This window comes from Trachemys scripta, chromosome 3 (assembly GCF_013100865.1).
Source record: "Trachemys scripta elegans isolate TJP31775 chromosome 3, CAS_Tse_1.0, whole genome shotgun sequence".
Taxonomy (NCBI): Eukaryota; Metazoa; Chordata; order Testudines; family Emydidae; genus Trachemys; species Trachemys scripta.
Window position 1 is genome coordinate 38,351,923 of NC_048300.1, and position 14,739 is coordinate 38,366,661.

A 14,739-nucleotide genomic window follows, 5' to 3' on the forward strand; every position below is an offset into this window, starting at 1 on the left:
CAAAGTCATTAGATGGGATGTTTGAATTTACCTCGTTCCAGACAGAGGACTTCATCCATCAGTCAGAACAGAATCATGCAGGAGGTTTATTAGCTCATAAAAGTACTCATCAGACTGCTCATAACCTACTGTAAGAAGTTTCAGGCAGAGAAAAAAATAAAGTACTCAGCACAAATATCCCAAGTGTTGCATAATTAGCTGTCACAGGATGAGGAATGGGATTCAAAACTCATCAGCTTTTCAACAAAAGAATCAGTTATGGGGCCAATAGTATATCGGAGATTCTTTTTTATCTTTGTTAACTTTCTCGAGTCTTGTTGTCATTTAAATTTGACAAGAATACAGATGAACAGTTTTACCATTGACTTGAATGAATGGAAGCCAAATACATCGTTTTTTAAAAATAGTTGGAAAGACTGATTGGTCTCTTTTCCAGTAGCACTAGGAATAATCATATGGTGCTTTCAGAGTGCCCCACATAAAGGTATATCATATAATGCAAAAGTAGGCTCATTTCTGCATACTTTGCACATCCCAAACTCCCACTGCTTCTTACACAAACACATATTATATGCAGGTCCATACACCAACATGTGTGTGATCCAATCTGCTAAAAATAAGGATTCGAGCATCTGACTCCAAAACTCAACCATTTATCCAGTCTCTACTTTGCCTCTGCCTTGTGTCTAGTTTTTAAATAAAGAATTCCTTCCTATTCATTTTATCCCAGCACAAAACGATCAACACACAGAAACACCCTTGTGGCCAGGAGTACCATATGGGTCAATTTATATTTGAGAAAAATAAAGATGAAATTGCACCTTCCAGAAATTTGTAATTTCATATGCAAATTCCATGCAATCCTACGAAAAATTCGCATGGTGCTTTGCCAGGAGATCAATAACAGCTGAAGCATTTATTTTCAAACTTGGATTTTTCATAAAGGTAAGTTCACAACCATTTTTAAACAAATAGGCTATCAAATCTTCATAATGGTTAAAATATATTAAGCAGCATACATGGAGAAATGAAATGATTATATGCTCTGTGCTCCTACTGCAAGTTTCATTAGACAGCTGATATCTGGGAAGCTCAAAGGCTCAAGATCTCAAATACTCTAAAAGCCAAGTACATAGAGTACTTTATATTAAACTACAAATGCTCTTCTCAATGAAAAAATGCATTAGGACTAACTCAGCCAACATTATTAAGTAACTTAAAACTGTTACACTTCAGATATTTTAAATGAGAGAAGAGAAAGAGGTTTCTCCATTAACTCCCTTAGTAGGATAAACACAGTAGATATTTTTACAGCTACTTTGGGGAGGGGAAGCAGCCACTGTGAAGTAATCTGTGAGATAAACTTCGCATTGTCTGTAAAATGTCATCGAATCCGGGTAAGGAAGTCATGTGCCAGATAGTGGACGCGGGTCTGAAACACACCCCAACTATAGTACTGCTGTCATACTGCTTGACCACCACAGAGAGGCAGTGGGTGCAGCAGAACAGCCTTTTCCTAAAACAGTCAAAATCGTTTTTAGAACAGTATTCTATAGTTACCTCTCACAGTATAGGCATATGCTGCTGATTGCCTGCTGCTCTTCCTGAACCATGGATTTCTGTGTAAAAGCTGTGTAAAATACTAAACTCAAAAGCCAACAGTTTATAAGAGGCATTTATTGCTGACATGTTTAACGCTCATCTTTAAAAAATGCCTACCTGTTCCTTGTCAAGAAGTTGGGCAGGATCCAGGAAGGGGGCTCCTGGGGTTGTCAGAGAAATCAGTCGATCTTTTAATGGTACATTTGGCCTTTTGAAGTTTACAAGGGAGGTTGATCCTGTAACATGCGCTTAACTTTACCAACGGGGGGACTGATCCTGTTCCCATTGTAGTTAATTGCAGAACTCCCATTTGACGTCACTGGTGCATGATCAAGCCTTAGTAGTGGTCTCAGAGAAGTAACTGGGATTATTACTACTGTGAAATCCTGGCCCCAATGAAGCCAATGGGAATCTCACACTGGGGCCAGAATTTCACCCCTACCCTGTTAAGCATGTGCATAAGTCTTTGCTGGATTGGGGTCTAGGTTTGTAGGAGTTTGTATCGCTATTTATGGTAATAGTCCTGTCTTTCCTACTGGAAGACAGACAGATTGATGTTTCAATAGGATTAACATTAAAGTCCCCCTAGAGCCAGGTGTTCTTTTAAGGTTTGGTGAAAACCTATTAAAATACATTCGTTGAATTAGAATATTAAAATTAAAACTAAACCACAAATCCTGGTAACAAATATTTCATGATAACTGTTATGTAAGGCTCTGTCAAATTAAGAATAAAACCCCCTCATTACTAGCTACAGAATCTCATATCTACACCACCTTTGCGGTTACAAGTCTAACCTCACTCTGCACAAGGAAAGTTGTTAGAGTAATGCAAAAGGTTCTCATTTGTGTCTCATTCAGATTCAGCCTTCTCATGCTAACAACAGCCTTCAGAAAATCTTTTTAAACTAACCCACTCATCTGTAAGGTAGTCTACAAGAAAAATGTTTGTGATTCAATGGAATCCACTTTCCAGGGCAAATGCTGCAGCTACCACATCTTCTAAATGAATACAGTCGTATTATCCAGGAAATAGGCTTCTCAATATGCAACGACAATGTTTGCTTCGATTCTTATGTTAAATTTCCTCAAAACACACTTTTCAATCCATTCCATTCACTGTTACAAAAAATCCTTTGAAAATTTTCAGCTGAAACCTGTTATTTTTACATCTTCTCATACCTTTATCTTATGCAAACACTGGCTGCTGAGCTGGAGCTGGTGCCATTGTGAGGTGTTCATTCTTTAAGGAAAAAGATCGTTTAGGGTTTATGGACTTTTTGGAGACTCAAAGAAATACACGGACTTCACAAAGAAATGTAAAAAAAAAATAAGGTAGGTCAAATTGTTGACCAAACTGATCTGCTCATTTAAACGGAGTTGGAAAATACTGTGTTTGATCCACCTCCTTACTGCCATTTCAAAGAATGAAATATTCAAGAAGTGGTCATGTTAAGCAAGGAGATTTCTTCTTTCATCCAAAAGCACTTAAAAAGCAGTGGCCTTTAACTTCCATGTAAAAGAAGTATAACTTATTATTGTGTTTATAAACTATCAGCTTTTATAAAAAAATAAAATAAAATAGTAGAGTACTGCAAAATAAGAGATGTACAGAAAACTAAAAAAAGTAGGGGGATGCTTCTCATTTACATTAAATCCTCTTTTGTACTGCAGAACACTACAAAGAGGCAATCGTGTAAATGAGAATAGGGCCCTCTGTCTTTAAAATAAATAAAAATCAAATTTTTCAAAAATGTCTAAAGTTAGGCACCTGAATTTCCCCCAGTGAAACATCAGGGCACTTTTATTCAGGTGGCTCGTTATGGATTTAGAATACCAGGATTTGAACATTTTGGCCATAATATTAAGTTTAATCCTTGCACTGGTCAGACACCCATAACATTTGAACACCAGTGATTCCAGTGGGCACCAGTGACAAAGTCGACAGTGGTGATAAAGCCTTAAATAGATAGAATGCAATTGTTATTCACATTGGAAATTGGCCAGGTACCAGAGCAGCCACCCCTACTCTTGTGAAAAGTGTCACAGGATGTTTCACAGTAAGAAATGGTCAAGATTTTGGTTTTATATGTCATCTGAAAAACAGCATCTCCAGCAGCAGTCTGCTCCCAATCCTGCTGACATGAATCATGCTGGGCCGCAGGTTCAACTCAGATTCAAAGAAGAGTGCCATCAACTTGAATTACCAACCTACTTCTTCGGTTTTCCGAGAGGCCTCCCATTCAAGCACTGACCAAGGTCAATCTGCTAATTTACGAGACCTGACAAGCTCACAAATTGAGAAGCATAGCTATTGCCTGTATGTTAAGATTATATTATGACTGACCTCGTCTATTGTCAGAAACACCTATTCTTGTGAATCTCCAGAGCATCAACATAAACAGTCTTTTTCCTTAAAGAATGAACACCTCACAATGGCACCAGCTCTAGCTCAGCAGACAGTGTTTGCATAAGATAAAGGTATGAAAAGATGTAAAGATAACAGGTTTCAGCTGAAAATTTTCAAAGGGCATCAACATCTAAGTTCTAGTTCCAACTAAGATGATATACAGTGCATGATTTTTATTTCCAGCCAGAGTAAGAACAGATTTACTCTTGTGATTTTCTTCTATTCTGATTAGTGACATTGAATCTTTGCCCACCAGAAGGCTGGGATCTGACACGTTTTCTGTGAAGTAAGGTTTCTTTTAATCCTCCGTCCTTCCTTTATGCTCTTCGCTTAGCACTGTTCTCCACTCTCTTGAGCTTTCTATACAGGAAATGTGGTTTCCTACCCAAACACTAGCTAGCTCTCCTAATCTCAGTTCTTAGCACTGCATGTTGTCTGGTTGAGTGGTTTCCGACCATCTTTTGACTGAACTTTCAGTATTAGATCTATGAGGAAAGGCATCAATCTAAACCTCTAGTCTTCTCTCAGTTATTTTATTATTAATTATTTGTATTACAGTAGCATCTAGATATCCTGCGATCAGGGTCTCACTGTGCTACTTAATGTTTAATACCATCTTCAGAAAGGCATCTGCTGATGTAAGGGGTGAAGTCCTGACCCCACTGAGGATAACAGCAAAACTCCCATAGTACATAACAAATAGAGCACGTCAGGAATTCTCCAACGAAACATTTCTGTCATTAGAAAATGCCTATGCTTTGAAACCAAAACGATCTGTGGGAGAGAGTCGGTTTTGGCAAAACTCACAATTCAAAAACATTTGAAAAAATAGTTTCTGGGAATGGCTGAGCCATTACACACATTAAATCTATTTTCCCATGATAAGTATCCTCACACCTTCTTGTCAAAGTGTCTGAAATGGGCCATCTTGATTATCACTTCAAAAGTTTTTTTTCTCCTGCTGATTATAGCTCATCTTAATTAATTAGCCTCTTAGAGTGCGTAGGACAACCCCCACCTTTTCATGTTCTCTGTGTGTATATATATCTCCTTGCTATATGTTCCATTCTATGCATCCGAAGAAGTGGGCTGTAGCCCACGAAAACTTATGCTCAAATAAATTTGTTAGTCTCTAGGATGCCACAAGTACTCCTGTTCTTTCTGCGGATACAGACTAACACGGCTGCTACTCTGTAAATTGTTGAAATATCCTCTTTAGAAAACATCCAAACAAAACATTCTGGTTTTTCATTTTAAATAACTTTGCGCTCAAAATGTCAGTTTATTTATACTTTTTTAAAAGGTTAAAAACAATAAAAGGTTGAAAACTGCAACAAAACTTTTTGATTGACCAGATTCACACAATTTTTTGGATTATCAGTTTGTGAAATTTTTCAAGATTTCAACTCTTCCTCCCAATCTGGGACAGAAAAAATGTTCAAAATCTGGAAAATTCTTGTGGGTCAGGAAAACCAATCATCTCTAGTAACAGACTCCTCCACACATTATAAAATTCAAGGAAAACCAACATGCCAATGAAGGTTACCAAAATCACCTGAAACAAGAAGAGGATTCCAAAATTCACAAATTTAAAGTAATACACAAACTACACTTCACCCACCACTGACATGCAACCACCTTTGGGTTGGAACCCAGCAGCTATTTTACAGAGCTTAGTAACAACACACAACAGTTGAGGCAGGAATTAAAAAAAAGACTATCCTGAGTTGAAATTTATATTAAAAAATGGAGACTGGCGTTCTCAGGTCAAGTGAATCCAGATGTAGAACATATCTTTTTGAGTGTGCCCCTCTTCTTGCCCCAAAACACAAACTCAGAGAGCTGCCTAATCAGTGTCCAGTTGAATTCCCTTGAATTTTCACCCAATACCAAGAAAACAATGAAAATGGCAATAACAGTCACTCTAACCATCACACATAGTGGCCTTGACTCCTAAGCCTTCTGATCAGATGAAAAAAGCCTCCTGACCATGTAGTGACGGGTCACAGAGCTGCAAGTAAATGGTTCAGACTCTTACAGATCAAATCCTGCCCTTTCCAATTCATTTAAACTTTTGCTCTAAAACAAGCAAAGTAATTTTGTCCACATCCCTTCCCTTTTGTGATCATTATTTTGCCTCCATACTCTGACTTCTCCTGAACATACTTTGGAACCCAGTTATTAGTTGACCACTAAAGGTTTTTGACACTGCATATTATATACCAAAGACTTACCACCCTCTGGATTCCTTTTATGCTTTGTCTCTTCCAATCATCCACATGCTAATGACAGTCCACCACTACAACTGTTCAGATTCTTAAGCCAGCTGCTCATCCCTATTCCTGTCTGGAGAGAGTGACGGATGAGTAGTTCTTAAATCCCATGTAGACATGCTTCTCTTCTTGCAAGCTGCTCTTTGCTTTTTCTCCTCAGTTGCAAATTTGCTGCTTCTTCCGTCCTTTCGGTACCCTCAATCCTACATTCACAATACTCTTTACCTTAAATGCTTATGTACAACATCTAGCTATGGTTTTCTTAAGGGGTTATGACTCCTTTTATGGCTCATGACTCCTTTTATGGCTCACAAGTTACTCCAGGACTTAAGGGGAAAAAATCAAAACTACACCCAACTGGGCTGCAACCTATCTTGGCTGGCAGGATAACACTGTTGCTTATGACAAGGAGAAGTAGAGGAGGCTGGCTTGCTTGGAAATGCAGCACTCAAGAATGGTAGTAGCCTTTGACTCTGAAAGGAACAAGCCTTCCTCAGGGAAAGCTATGCCTGCGTATAAACTACTGATTCTGCCTCTTGACTGAACAGTTGGAGTTTGCCCAGAACAGTGATCTCTAACCTCCATGTTCAGGGTCCCAACAAAACACCTGATGCTGGTAAATGAAGCATGGATCAGGGGGTATGAAATCTACGTCCAGTGACAAAGGCCAAATGTGAATGCTTGGAGGCCATCAATCATAGGGGGGAACAAGAGGAGAAATGCATTATTCCATCTGATTTATCATATACGAAAGAGACGAAGAAGAGCAAATCCTCAAGATGGATTTGGTTCTTCGTGTCCTTGCTTCATAGCTTTAACTAAAGCCAGGGCCTGATGTAATCACAATGGAAAGGCCCTGTAACTGATAATGCAGGTTATGGTGGCTCGAAAGGCAAACAGGAAAATGTGGTAGCCTCTCTGATGAAACTGCTCTGCATATTACTGGTTTCTTCCTAGATGTCATGTCAACCAATATCACTCCTTACTGGTCTTGTAAGGAGTCTGGAGATGGACATACACACACTTTTGGAACTGTGCAATCTTGAGTGTTTGTCTTCGGAGCTGATCTCCTGCAAGGCTTTTGCTGTCAGCTCCTCCTGGGGTTGAAAATCTCCGGGCCCAGACACAGGGCTGTCTCATTTGGGATTAAATCCTCTTGATCCCTAGTAAGACTCTGGGTGTGATATCAGATATACTTATTTGCCTTTTTTAAAAACAGTTTTATGGAATTTTAATATTCTTTAACTGTAAGTGCCTGGCCACTATGGCAAAAATGTGTTCTATACATAAAAAAAAAAAATCATTTTCTGGCTTTGATATGTCATACTTTAAGGCAGCATAAAAATGTAATACATTAAAAAAAACTACTGGTAAAAAATATTTTCAGACTAGATTTAGCCAGTAAGGTCATTGGTAGAAAATCTAAATTCTTGATACAAGCACCTCATGTGAATTAATAAGCAATAGTTTGGTAAATGTACAGTATATGCTTTATCCACTCAGAAAGGTAGGCAAATCAATATTAGGACTTGATCTATAGAAATAAAAATGAAGCAGAATGTACATCTTTTTGTTATTGAAGCAGTCCACAACATGAAGTACCAGGTTCAGATCTTTTGTTATTTAAAGCTGTATATCTGGCAATTAAATGTTGATAACATTTAGAGACAACTATCCAGATTTATTGCCAAATTGCATAAATTCTGCTCTCAGTTGTGTAAATCCAGCATAACTACATTGTCCTCTGGTGAGTTATTCCCAATTTACATTGCTATAAATGTGAGCAGAATAGGAAAAATCTCTTTTCTCCCAGTAATAAGATCCACAGATCCATTACAATGGGTACTTTGGCATGCTTGTGGCAAAACCAGACTTGTCAGTCACTGGTAGCAGGGGAATGCTGCACCCCTTAAATTTCTTCCAGTCAAGACAATTCAGTTCTACTTTCCTAAGCCACAGATAGTGTTAAATATGCATTGAGGAAAAAGCTCAGCAATTTCTCATACTACAGAGCTTGAGAAATTAATGAAACCAACCCAGATCCTGGGATGTGAGTTTCTGTCTCTATTCTGGATGATATTTGTCAGGGCAGGTCCGAGAACCTTATTGCTCAAAAGAAAGACATTTTTCAGGTAAGCACAAATAAGTGTTCCTTTCTTCATCATGCTAAGGTCTACAGATCTACTACAATGGGATTTTCACAGCAGTGGGCTTTCAGGGTGGGAAGTAGGAACATCCTTTAAATATGGATATCCCCAAAAAATCAGTTATTAACGTTTCGTAACTGTTATTCTTTGAGATGTGTTGCTCATGTCCATTCCATGCTAGGTGTGTGCACGCCGCATGTCCTGTTGCTGCAGATTTTTCCCTCTGTGGTATCCATTGGGCTGGCTCTACTGCCTTCTGGAGTTGCATGTTTATGTGCCAGTTTAGGTGGCGCCACCTGCCACACATCCTCTCAGTTCTTTCTTGCTGGTAACTCAGACAGAGATAGGAGGGTGGGTCACAGAATAGACACGAGCAACACATCTCACAGAACAAGAGTTATGAAACTGCAGGGTATAACTGGCTGTCACTGTGTTCAGGACCCAAAGGTCCGATGATATGAATGATCATGCCAGCAACAAATGGTCCAAAAAAGGGGAGGTCCTGGATGGACTGTTAGACCTCGTGAGGAAGGCTGGAGGACAGGAGCCAGGAACAGCACCTCGTGGTGATCGCAGAGGCCACTGTCCAGGCCACCGAGTTGGCAGCGGCCAGAGCCGCCTGGAGAGAGGTCCTGGCCACATTCTTACCCTCTTCCAAGAGGGCCGCGAACTCCTATCTTGACTCTTGGGACAGTGAGTCTTTGAAATTATTCAGGGAGTCCCACCGATTAAAATCGTATCTCCCCAGCAAAGCTTGCTGGTTGGAGATGCATAGTTGGAGGATAGTCATGGAATAAACCTTTCTTCCAAAAAGGTCTAGTCTCTTTGTGTTTCAGGTAGCACTTGACTGGCCCTTTCTTTCACTGCAGACACCACCAGGGACAGAGAGAGAGAGAGTGTGTGTGTGTGTAAATATTCGAACCCACTATTTCTACTCTGCCCTCTTTGAAGTGAGGGCCAGAAAAGGAGTTTGCCACAGGGCCTTGATTGGTCCCAACACCATCTCATTCATGGGCAAGGCCACCTTGGATGGCACTGCAGCAACCAGGATATCAATAAGGCTGTGAGATGTCTCTTTGAGCTCCTCAGTTTCCAGGTCAGTAGTGACTTGCTTCTGAAGGTCCTGATGGGCCCTGAAATCATCATATGGAAGCAGGCTGCTGGGACCTGCAACAGCCTTGTCTGGGGAGGACGAGGAGGAGCTCCTTCCTCTTCCTCGACTATGTCCACTGGAGGCATTTCCTGGATGTTGGTACTGGAGTTCGGGTCAGTGCTGAGTGGAAAGGAGCTGTTGCCTGTCTTTTGGAGACCACCAAGTAGGAGTGATGGGAGGACAGATCAGGTACTGAGGGAAACCTCCAGGGGTTTCAGAAGGGCCACATAGGACAGGTGCCCACCGTAGAACCATCGCTGAAGCTTGGTGGCACGTAGGCTGGGTACTGATGGTGGGCTTTTGGCGGTACATAAGGTTCACCTTCAGACTCTGAGGAGGATTCTTCTCTTGGCAACCACCATGGAGCGGTACCCACTTCTGCTGCCATATGGTGCCAGGGTTCCAGGGACTGGCGATGTGCTGGAGATCAGGACACTGGGATGAGGTGGTGCTTGCTGGGGGACCTGGTGCCGGGAAAGCGCCTGATGCACCCTGTTCCCTCCTGCTTCTGGACGCTGGAGCTGGTGGATGCCCCAATGGAATTGGCAGGACTGGAAGAAAGAGAAAGTCCCTAGATGCCTGAAAAGCCTCCAGGGTTGATGGTACTGTCAGTCCCCTCGCACTGCGTTAACTTCCTAGTGTCGGCGGAGGGTCCTACACTGGAATCAAGGCCCTTCGCAGAGTCGACAGTGCTTACATGGGTCCGGGGGAAGAAAAGTGGCCTAGCATGGGTGTCACTAAATTGCCTTCTCCCTGCTTGTTTCTCTCTTCTGCACCAGTGAGCACCCTCTCTTGATACGCTGCTTCTTGTGCTTCTTCCTCGGCACCGGAGATGGAGAACAGTGCCTGGAAGAGCTCGGTGCCGGGGGAGCGCTTCACACTGACGGTTAAGTACTCGGCACCAAATCAGAGTGGCTCGGCTCTGAGACAGGTCTGAGGGCGGCTTCCATGAGGATAGCCTTCAGTCTGATGTCTCTGTCCTTTTTAGCATGGAGTCTGAAGTCTGGACAGATCAGACACTTGTCCTTCACGTGAGTTTCACCCAGGCGCTTTAAGCAGCTGGAGTGCAGGTCACTCATGGGCATAGGCATGCCACAGGAAGCATAAGACTTGAAGCCCGGGGACCAGGGCAAAGAAGTCCCTCTATGACAGGAACTAACTAACTATATACACTACATAGGATAACTATGAATGTAGAAAAAGTCCGAAGACCACTGGGAAGAAGCCTTGCTGAAGCAAGAAGGATCGTTTCAGCAACCATCATGGGCGGTAAGAAGGAACTGAGACAGTGTGTGGCCCGTGGGCTCCAGAGGGCACTAGAGTCGGCCCAATGGATACAATGAAGGGAAAAATCTGCAGCAACGGTGCATGCGGCACGTGCACACACCTCGCATGGAATAGACATAAGCAAGCACTCGAAGAAGAATGAGGTATATTATATATCCTCCATCTTACACTGGGGTGGAACTGATTGTGTTCTCCCTAGTTTATTTATGAAAATCTCACCAGACAAGTTGATTGTCATGACCAGCACTATTCTATTATCCCTGGCAGGAACAATGCTCCAAGACTTCAGTGAATCATTATGTTCTACCTGATGGATGCTGCACTCTTTCTGGTACCCATTTCCTGAGTTGAATTGGGACCTGAATGAACCCATTCTTTTATTCCCAGTTGGCATTTGACATAAGGATTGCTCTGCCTCGTTCATTAATGCAATCATTAATCCAGTAAGACCTGAATTTTTGTTTCTGTGACACCACTTATTTTCCTTTATGGGGGTCTTCATCTTTATGTTAACATTCTTCTGAGATGGAGAACTTGTAACTGACAACATTCAGCCCCAGCCCAGGTCTATATCTGACTTCCCTGGAACCAATGTCTATATGCATGATGAATCCAAGATAGTACAGAAACCATACAACTCTGTATGTTTTTTGAAGCTTTCTCTCTGTCCACATCACTGATCAGAAAAATTGCCTGGCAAGAAATAAAAGTGAATTTCCTTCTTTTATAAAGCCAATATTAATATTGCCATGACCCTGGAGGAGATCCAGGGGGCATTTTCAGATCAAATGATCTGAAACAGTAATGATTGATGTTGGGGTGGGAAGAAGCTTCTATTTATATGTAAAACTTAGATGTCCATGAGATGGTAACATGGAAATGTGCAGATAAGCCTCCTTTAGGAACTTATTCAGATGTTTCAGACACAGCCCTGCTTTGTTTGTTCCTGATACTCTGAGGCTAGAAACAAGATGGGAAACAGGTTGCATTGCTTTGTTCTGAAGTAGGTTATGGATGATTTCATTCATACCCTGGCATTTCCATGGGTTGCTTGAAATTGGGAATGAGCCAAAGCTGTTCCTGTGATTCATTCACAGCTACATAGGGTACCCCCTCTGGACAATGTCCAGTGACCTCATTTTGATCAAAGTTATAGATCGCCATTTGCTCCCAAATGGAAAGAGCCTGGCACCAACCAGGGGTCTAACTCCAGATAAAGCTGGTTGGGAGTTATGCAGATAGCTCTGAGGAAAATAAGGGCAGATGAGACCTCACCTCGTCTACATACCTCGCCACATGTTCTAGCTACCACTTGCAAAGAGGTGTTTTCTCCTGTTGTATTGCTTCAACTGGCCATATCTAATGGTCCCATCTGTCATCAAAATCTATGTCACATGACCTATATTCCTTTCTATAGCATCTGGCAGGAGCCAGGATTGTAAATCAACTTTTCCAATGCCTTTGAATAGCTTCAACTTTCCATAAAATTTCCCAGGTAGCACTAAGAGAACTCATTTGCTTGAGCATCTGATCTCAAGGCCCAAAGCCCCACATATTTGCACGAAACAGATTTGTATTTCACTGGCTTTTTCAGGGAGATGACCTTACATGAAGGGATTTTTAAACTGAAAGGGGCTATACTTGCAATAGTGTCTACCCACATTAGCACTGCTTGTGGAAGCATGCAGAAGCACTTTGGGCGTCAGTTTGACACTTATTAATTTATTTTTTCTTGTTGGCCTGATGCCACCTGAGAGCTCTGACATCAAAAGGAGGGACTGAGGGGATGCCTGCCTGGTTGTGACTGTCTGTGAAGGGCCTGGATAGCAAGGAGGCCATTCTTTGAAGTAAAAGTCTCTCCCAGGTAGTAATATTGAGTTCTTACCCACAAATAGCTACATTTACCTATGGCAGTGACTCCAGGATGAATTTGGATTGATGCTTACTGAGACACCTTCTGGCTTCATAAAATCGAAGCCTGGAGGGATAGAAAGAATAAAATGGTGAGTCACGAGGCCTTTTACTGCCTGTTTGTTCTTCCAAATCTGAACTGCTGTCCCAGCTCTTGGGTACAGGAGGTGGAGGTCGGGGGGAGAGCATGGCAACCTGTAGTGGAAGCTGGGAACAAGATCCTGGACACCAGGGTACGATGACCTGTTGTAGCACCTGGTGGTGATAGCCTACTGGAGCCAATCTTTACAATCCTGCTTGGTTTCTTTCCTACCCAGGAGAAGGGAAGGAGGCGACAAGTTCACTCTTGGCTGTGAGGGTGAAGTGCCCTCTGCTCACAGAGCTGGCCAAGATCCTCAATGAGAAGCTCGATGGTAGGGGGGGCAGGAGATAAAGGCCTCTGGCTTCTCTTGGCCTACCTCAGTCCCTGAAGCCTGCAGGGGCATGAGCTGCTGAAATGCCTCAGAGAGAAAGCAGAGTTGAGGGGACAATCGCTCCAAAAGACAAATGCAGCCCTGGGACAGAATATTAATATTTAAAGTTGTTGATTTAGAAACTGATCCTGAAAGGTGCTGGTCAACCTCCCCACTTCATAGGTAGAAGCCTTTAAGGATCACCCTTGTGCAATGCATACGTTTCTCTAGTTTAATTTCTCACAGGAACGCATATCTAAATTCTATGGATATTCCAAACAATTCCAAAGACAAAACTCAACAAAAAAATTAAAAATACATTCACTACACTTCACACACTAACACACAAAACCTTCTTGATCACCAGAAGGGAAGAGTTTGAATTGTGAACCTGACAACTATTTCTGCCTTTAGGGGCAAAAAAAAAATCCTCACTAGAGACCGAGGAGTTCTGCCTATCCTGTGCCAATAAACCAAGACTTAGGAGTGAAGATCCTACACAGATGCTATCCTTAAGAAAATATGGCTTCTTTTACAGCTCTCAGCAAAAACTCACCTCACCATTCACACACAGCCTACTCCCACCCTGCCTGAAAAGAAACCCTGAGAGAACAGTACAGTTAAGTGGACAGTTCACGGAACTGGGAGTCAGGCAATCTACCTTTGTACCTGGCTTGCTGTATGACCCTGGGCAAATCATTTCACGTTTGTTTGCCCTCCACCCTTGTCTGTTTAGACTGTAAGCTTTTTAATGTGTGTCTGTACAGTGCCTAGCAAGTGTGTCCTCGTTGCAATTTCTAGACTACAATACACTACTACAATACAAATGAAAATAAAATCACATGAACAGGTGAGTCTTGCAGAGCGTCAGAAGGGTCATTACATCCAAGCTTTGGCAAACCAAGATGAAAAGGCAAATTCCAGAGCCAGGACCCCTCAGCTGTTTCATGTCTTTCCACCAGCAACCTGACACTTTGGCCAGTAGGCTATTAGCTTGAGTGCTTCAGAAGATCACAACAGCTGCAGTACCGCTCAAGGGTGTTATTCAATATTATAGCTGGTGACTCATTTGTGATCAGCATAGACATTAACTGTTGTTAATCAATGTATCTATGCTCCCACATAAAAGTGAATGACATTATGGTTTCTTTCAAAAAGGATGAAACAAAGGCTCAGGAACAGAGGGCGTTAAATTGTAAAATAAGAATCAAGTAAGTGCACTATAACAGAGAAACACATATAAGTCACTGGAAAGAGGAACAAACAACTGCAAGAAACTCAGATTTTACAGCAACTTAAAATTATGCGGCCTATTTGTTATTAGATAAGATTTAATGATGTGCAAGACAGTTCCATGGACAAACAATCCAGGGATGAGGAGTACTATGCTCTTTTATGCACAGAAGATATTGCTGGAGAAATACAATATAAAAACAATATTACACACACACTCTGAGTCCCACTATATCAAATTATTTGATGGTTTTTTTAATCTTTTTTCAAAA

General features: G+C 41.7%; 1 protein-coding gene across 2 annotated transcripts in view; it reads right to left on the minus strand.

Moving 5' to 3' along the window:
• MTA3 (metastasis associated 1 family member 3) overlaps positions 1 to 14,739 on the minus strand; it is a 178,404-nt gene that overhangs the window by 23,629 nt on the left and 140,036 nt on the right. The window lies entirely within an intron of this gene.